This window comes from Serinus canaria, chromosome 2 (genome assembly GCF_022539315.1).
Source record: "Serinus canaria isolate serCan28SL12 chromosome 2, serCan2020, whole genome shotgun sequence".
NCBI lineage: Eukaryota > Metazoa > Chordata > Aves > Passeriformes > Fringillidae > Serinus > Serinus canaria.
In genome coordinates this window covers 67,684,451-67,691,834 of record NC_066315.1, presented here as the reverse complement: position 1 = coordinate 67,691,834, position 7,384 = coordinate 67,684,451, and the positions used below count along the sequence as shown (strand labels likewise).

Genomic DNA, 7,384 nt, shown 5'->3' with positions numbered 1-7,384 from the left:
CTTTCATCCTGTCTTCTGTTCTGCCTCCATATCCTACTGCAAAGCTGTGAAATATATTAACAACTTTTAAATGCACTAGAAATTATGTGTGGTTCTTTGAATGGGGTTGTCTCCTTAGGTATCAGAGGCATTAGAGAATCTCTGGGAAAAGTCTTCCTGAACCTGTAAAATGGAGCTTTTGTGAAGTTGCCTCTCCTGTAGCTTTGGAAGCCCCTCAGCACCAAAGATTTAATGTGAATTCACTTTTGTTTTTACTGTGTCTTTTTTTATCTTTTACAGCAACGTGTTAAACTATATTGAGTCAGGGGATGAAAGAATTGGATTGTATTGCAGTAAAGTGAAGCAATATATACTTACAGATTAATCTTTTTATGGAAAAAAATAATTGGGAGTAGCAGCATGGTGAAGTGGGAGGGAATGTGTGTTTTCATTTATTAATTTGTAAATTATGTATCACATAATTAAAGTATGTGTGTGGGTACAGAAGTGAGACTTGCCATGTGTGTTCTACACTTCTGTGTCTTAGTTTTGTTAATTTAAGCATGTAGATAATTAAAACTTAATTTTAACTTGTGACAATACTTACTCTAAATGTAAAACCTTGGCATTCCTTTCATCATACATCTATTGAATTCTTCACTGTCTTAATTTTTTCCTCATAAACATCAGTTTTGATGATTGTGGCCCAGATATTTCTATAAAGTAGGTATGAGCTAATTATTTATAAAATAATGAAAAGCCATTAACATTTACAAAGATTCAGTGTTTGGCTTAAGTTACTGAGAAATAATTTTAAGCTTCCTATGGGAAGATATAAATGAATAGGCTGTACCTGATAGAGTAACTGTTGATGGTTCAGTCTCAGAAGTGACTTTTTAAGTGAGAGTGCAACAAAAGAAACTAGAAGGGTCCCTGAGGATACCTGAAGTACACCCAATCTGAAAAATGGGACTGATAGTAGCTACCAAGACTAATAAGCAAAGGGAGTCTGTACAGCTTTAAAAATGAGTTGATGACAAAAGTTACTGGGCACAAGAAGGCAGAGAAGGAATTACTCTTGATTGCTAGTAAGTGTTCAAACCCTAATTCTGTATTGTTAGAGGAAATGCACCTCTTTACGGACTTAGTGAAACTCTGACATGTTCAAGGCTTTGAAGGCCAATTTAAACCTGCAGCTACACTAGACCTTTCCATTTGGAGAATCAGATTTGTCACAGAACCTGACACAGGATCAGGCACAAGCATAGTTTTTTAGAGGATGAAGTTGAATTCATTGATGAAAAGACAGGTAACCACCTTAAGTAATCTGTCTTAGCAAGAAAAGGGTATTTAATAGTCTGAGTTTGACAGTCTGCATATTCACTTTTCAAACAGCTCTTAACTACTAATAGCAAAACTCCTTGTGTAAAGGGGACAGCTCAGATACACTACAAATCCTTCTCCTACGTTAAAACTAAGCTCATCCTAAAAATGTTACCCAGGTGAAGTACTCCATGTAAAACAACCTGACATTTGGGCTACAGCTTTTCCATAGGAAGGAACAAGGTTTTGCTCAACTAAAGCCAAGCTGACCTCCATACCCTGGTGACTTGAGTATTTACTAGTCAACTAGGAAGGCAACACATACAATTCTTTAAATAATTTCAAAAAGTTTAGTCTGGATTTGAATTGCAGACAGATTAGGCCAGCTGGGTTAAACTGGTAGAGGTGTGTCCCTTTCAGCCTCGGGAATGAAGATGCAGCATCATGGCTGAACATGAGGACTGCCTGTATCCAGTGTTCCTTTGGGTGATCTTACACAGAATAATGACAATTTGGTCACTGTGAGTTTTTAAATTAAATCTGAAATGCACAGAATGCCTATCCCTTTTCTCCCCCTAGGAGGTTTAAATAAATCTGGAAGAGCAAATTTAGGAATAGAGGTTCCTCCTTCTTTTACAGAGAACATCCAGCACTCTGACAGGCTAGGAAATGGGTGGTTTCACAAATAAATTGACCCAAATTGCTTTGTAGCTCATTAAAGCTAATATACCATGTCCATTCTTGTTTGCAAGTAATTTGCAATCAATTTATGTTTATAAGGCCTTAATAAAAAACCTGAGCTGTACTTACACGAAAATCCCAAATAATGCCTAGATCAAATGCCTTTTTTTCTTGGGGGTTTTCTTTAAAAATAATCCAGAAATCCTCATTTACTGTAATAAATTACATAGTTGAATACTGGAAATTGAGAGCAATTTAGGATATCTCACAGATGATCTGCTCCAAAGACTGCAACTAATCCTGTGTTACTGACTTCCAGGTTTGTTCCAGACTCCCACAAGAAGGTGCACACCCACTTTACCTTCTCATGCTCATAGGGGAGGCTGAGGACCTTTTCTGTACTGTTCCAACTGGATTCACAACGTGGCTTTGATTTTCTAGTACGCTGATCACAGAACAGAGCAAACACATCAAGACATCAAAACACAAGTAACATCTAGGCAACATCCAGGCTTCCTTCCTGTTTCCCAGCTGCCCCTCAGTGACAGAAATTTGAGGCAAAGCAGAGTATGTGCTGCAATGTTATGAATTAAAAGCTATCCAAACATCCATAACACAGCTAGATGCCAGGAGGCAAAATAAACAAATAAACCAAAATCACAAGCCACGGTCTGGTTTTGGTCTAAAAAGTGTTCTAGCTCCAATCTCATTTTTCCCATAACCATGAGCAGTCCAGTGGCCTGTGATGAATCCCCAGTGATAATACACTGGCCAGAAGAAAATAAAGTGCTATCAGGGTCTTTGTCTGTGAAAGGAAATGAAGCTTGAAGAGCACAGGGGAAACCGTGATTTGGTTTAAGCTGATTTTGAATGCAAGGGGCAGGAGTTTAAAAAATTTCAGTGGTTTCTTGATTTAATATCCATCACAGGTAAAATATTATCTGCCTTTGCTGAGCACTCCTTAAGCCACTGGACTTCCACAGGGCTTTATGGAGTAGGGAAGGCAGAAGCCCCCATCATGGTTCTCCCAGTTTCTAGCTGACTGAGCAGAGACAATCACACATAGATCCATTGCTTTCCTGATTTACTATAGAAGAAGGCACAACTGTTACAAGTTTGTCCTGTAACAGGAAATGTAATATCACAGACATTCCTCTAAATCTTTTGAAATACAGAGTTTGCAAAACACTTGCAAAAGCATATTGAAAAGAAAAAACCTTCCAAAACCTGGCCACGTGCTCTCTGCTAGCTACAGCACACAGTAGCAGAACCTGGGACAATTCCCCTCTCCACCCCATTAGTATCACCTTTCTCTGTTTTCCAGCAAGAGCAAAGGGAGAGCACGTTCTCGGAGATGAAGATCTATGAGGTAAGGGCAGAGTTTGGGAAAGGGAAATGTATAATAGAAGAGGTTTTTGAGTTCTTACTTCATATTGCAAAATTTGTTTATCCTAGATGGGTAGAATAGCAAGAACTAATTTTGAAACAAACCTATTTAAGGTTTGCTAAAAAGTTAATCCTTATTGAAATTGTTCTGAGGTAACAATTTTAGAGCAATTATGTCCATGCTTGGGGTATCAGTTGCAGTACTGCTAGAAAATAATTGTTAGTAGAATCATCAAAAGAAAACAAAACAGTAGTAGTATGAGTGGAAAGGTGCTTTTCTTCACTGAAATTCATCCTTTTGATTATGAACAATCCATCTCATGATTGTTAAAACTTGGTGTTAGCCACGTATTTTATAAAATAATGTTTTCTTCTGACATCCAACTCATTTACAAACACAATCAGCAAAAGCAGCAGCAGCAAATTCTGTGTGCTTTTCCAGAAAAAAGTACATGTGAAGATACATGTCATTGCCATACTTGGATTTGTTAACAGAACTTGTTGCAATATGCAGGGGGTAATGGTTTTAAACAGAAAGGGAGAGCAGGTTTAGACTGGATATTAAGGCCAAAGTCTCTTATAATCAGGGTGGGGAAACACTGGAACAGGTTGCCCAGAGATGTGGGGGATGCCCTATGGCTGGAAAATTCAAGGGGATGTTAGATGGGGCTGTAAGCAACCTGATCTAGTCAAAGGTATCCCTGCTCCTTGCAGGGAGTTTGGAACTAGATGATCTTTAAAGATCCTTTCCAGCCCAAATGTTCTGTAATTCCTGCAGATCCCAGTCTCTTTCCTCTCACTTCGATAACCTGATGACTGCTGTTTAGTTGAGTGTTTCAGCCAATTCTACAACCCTATAATTGTGATTTAATTTAGATCCCATTTCCTGGTTTTGTTTATTGCAGAGCAGAACAGCACAAAACCCTTTCTAAACTTAAAAGACATTCACTGCTGTCCACTTACACACCAAGCAGGTCACACTGATGAAGGAAATTAGATCAATTTGATACCGTTTGTCCTTGACAAAATGTTTTGTTCTATGTCTGTGAATTCCATTACTACTTGGAGATTTCCAAGAAATTTCTCCACTGATTTTGTGTACTTAGCTGTACCTTCTTTTACAATGGCAGACCTTGATAAAAAATGGCATTCTGCACTTGTATCACAAAAGAACTGTAAAGTCACACATTTTCAAATGATGAGGACTAATGGAACAAAATCTGAATGTCAGAAGATGGCTCTTGTTGCTGAGATGCTTTAAAAAAAGTTTTTAAATGTTCCACACTCATCACTTTAAATGTCAAAATGAAACAGAACAACATTCAGCAGTGCTGTGAGACAGCAAAAGTATTCCTTTGTTGCAAATTGCAGCAACTTAAAAATTGTTTTGTTATCTTCTTACAAACTTCATGGAATTTCTGTAAGTACTTTAATTCCTGTTTTTATAAGCTATGCAAAGGGTTTTAAATTAACATTCATATCAATAAGTAAAGAATTTCTTATTTCATATCTGTAAATTAGTTACACTACCTTTATCTAAAAGACAAGGTAAAAAATACATTTGCAATACATATTTTACTGATTGAAAAACGTGAAACTCTACACATCACTCGATATCAATTAAGGTGAACACATTTCATATCCCTAATTATTGTGAGGGATACAAATTGGATAGATCATCATTTGGGGAATATACATTCAGGGAAAACAAGGTAAGTGATTATTCAAAGTTCAGGTTGGAGTTCTCAATCTGCATAAATGTTTCCTGTGAATTAGAATACATAGTGCACAAGAAATGTTGTTTAAAATTGAAAGTACTGACATGACATGTTCCAGGATCTTAACTAAACTGGAAGAGAAAGCCCAGTAACAATGAGAAAAACAGCCAAGCAAAACCTCCCTTCTTGCTGTATCCTACTTCATCAATAACTGAAACCAACAATTAGATAGAGAATAAAGACTATCTACTGAAGAAATTATACTAATAATGGGGTTAATGAATTGTATATTTAGATGTCTACAAGCATCTTCAGGGTGCAACAAACATGCTTGAGAGAAGACTCAAGGATTTACTGGAACATACCAGTCTTTACCTCCCAAACGCCCTTCCTTAACTTTAATGACAAAAAATTTGACATCAATTAATAAAAGATGTTGAGTGCTCCAATTAGAAAGTACATAAATGTGATTAACTGTTCATATTTAATTCCAGAGTGCTAACACATCTTTATGTGCATAGCTTTCCCCTGTTTAGCCTGGGTGGGTGCCTATGACATGAACTACTCAATTTAACTTGATATAATTATTGAAACATTATTTTACCTGCTCAGAAAAATTTGTCTTCTTCCAGGCATAAAGCATTCATTCCTTTTGATATTTTGAGTTAGCTGAAGTAAGGAAAATTTGGTTCAAATATCAGAAATTAAGCACAAGGAATATGAAATAAAACAGGATACCTAATTTATTTGGCCAACAAAGTTCACCTCTGTTATGCTACACTGATGTTCAGATAAACTCAAATTTAGCAAAAGGTCCATAAGAGTCCTGCAAAAAAAGAAAATCAATTTGAGATATAGTGCATGTGAAAACACTTCCCAGAAATTATCGGTTTGCCTTTTTCCTTTAATCATTTACTAGATCAAAAAAAAAAAAAAAAACCTTAATGCCTGAAAAGAAAATTTTAACATGCTACAAGCATGTAACAGTGAGCTGAACTTGGCTTTTAACATACCTCATATGTTGGGTCTGCACAAACAAGATTTTAAGGAATTTTAGGAAAGGACAAAGGTTTTGGGCTTGCTTTTTCCTCCCCAGGTTTTACATGTTACATTCTAAACCTACTCCACCTACTTATGGCTAAAATATATTGATACCAATTGATATTGATATTATGTATGTTATAGGCAATACAGAGTGCATTTTAATGTTCATTCACTTGCAAATCGAAGAAAAATAATCTTCAAAGAAAATCTTGGAAATGTAGACATTTTTCTTGATTTCTACAAGATTATATAACGTGCATAATTATCTGTAAGTACCCAGAAAATTTTCTAGGTGCAGAAAACCTTTTAATGATGACCATAGTTTAGTTTTTCATCATAAATTCTAACCTGCTTGAAAACTTTTTATGACCTTGTTCAGATCAGAAGTCTATGACATTACCTTCATGGAAGTGTTCACATTCAGCTGGAACAATGGAGAGGCACTTCAACACAGCACAGTTGTTATGGATATTCACTGTAAATTCAATGTTTAGAAACACAAAAGCTGGTTTCATAATGCAGCCTGAAAATACTGAGTGTGTCACTTATAGGCAGTTTTGTGGGGTCTGACAGACTGGATTTCTAATTGCTGGTCTCAAATGTGCTTTTAGTCAAACAGGTCTTGTATTAGCAGTAACTATAATGAATGTAATCAATGAATGTTGCAGGTCTAATCAGTGTAAGCTTAGAACACCCTATTTTCTGAAGTTTGGTGCTGGTATCTAGCCTCTTGTATTCATGTGGTCCATTTGATTATTTACCTGTGATTCTATACAAACACAGAGGCAGATAGTAGGTGTGTGCATCACTGTGCCAAGCAGGACCCAAATCCTATTGTACATTGCACCCCCAATTAGAAAAATGGGCACCATCCAACAGTGATACCTTGGAAGGGAGCATTCAGGAACAATTATGTAATTCTCACAATCTAATTATAATAGATAAAATTAATAAGTGATTGTATTTCAGAAGAAATTATCCAAAGTTGCTGCTTTGTTGTATGGAGTGAATAGAAATTAAGAGATTCATCAGACTTCATTGTTCTTAATACCAGACACCTATAAAATGTGCATAAATTACTAAAGATGCTAATTTGAAACAAATATTTTGCGAACATAAAAGTTATGAACTTTCTAAGTGATCTGAGACACTGGTTTAACTTTTCCAAAAGTTAACCAAAACCACACAGGAGTTCCATTCCCTAAAAGTAATGTTGATTTATTCTTATTACTCACAGAGAGCAGTGATTTATC

The 7,384-nt window shown here is 36.2% G+C and overlaps 1 protein-coding gene across 1 annotated transcript in view; it reads right to left on the bottom strand.

The window, feature by feature from the left end:
* LYRM4 (LYR motif containing 4) overlaps positions 1 to 7,384 on the bottom strand; it is a 615,895-nt gene that overhangs the window by 144,661 nt on the left and 463,850 nt on the right. The gene's annotated exons all lie outside the window — the stretch shown is intronic.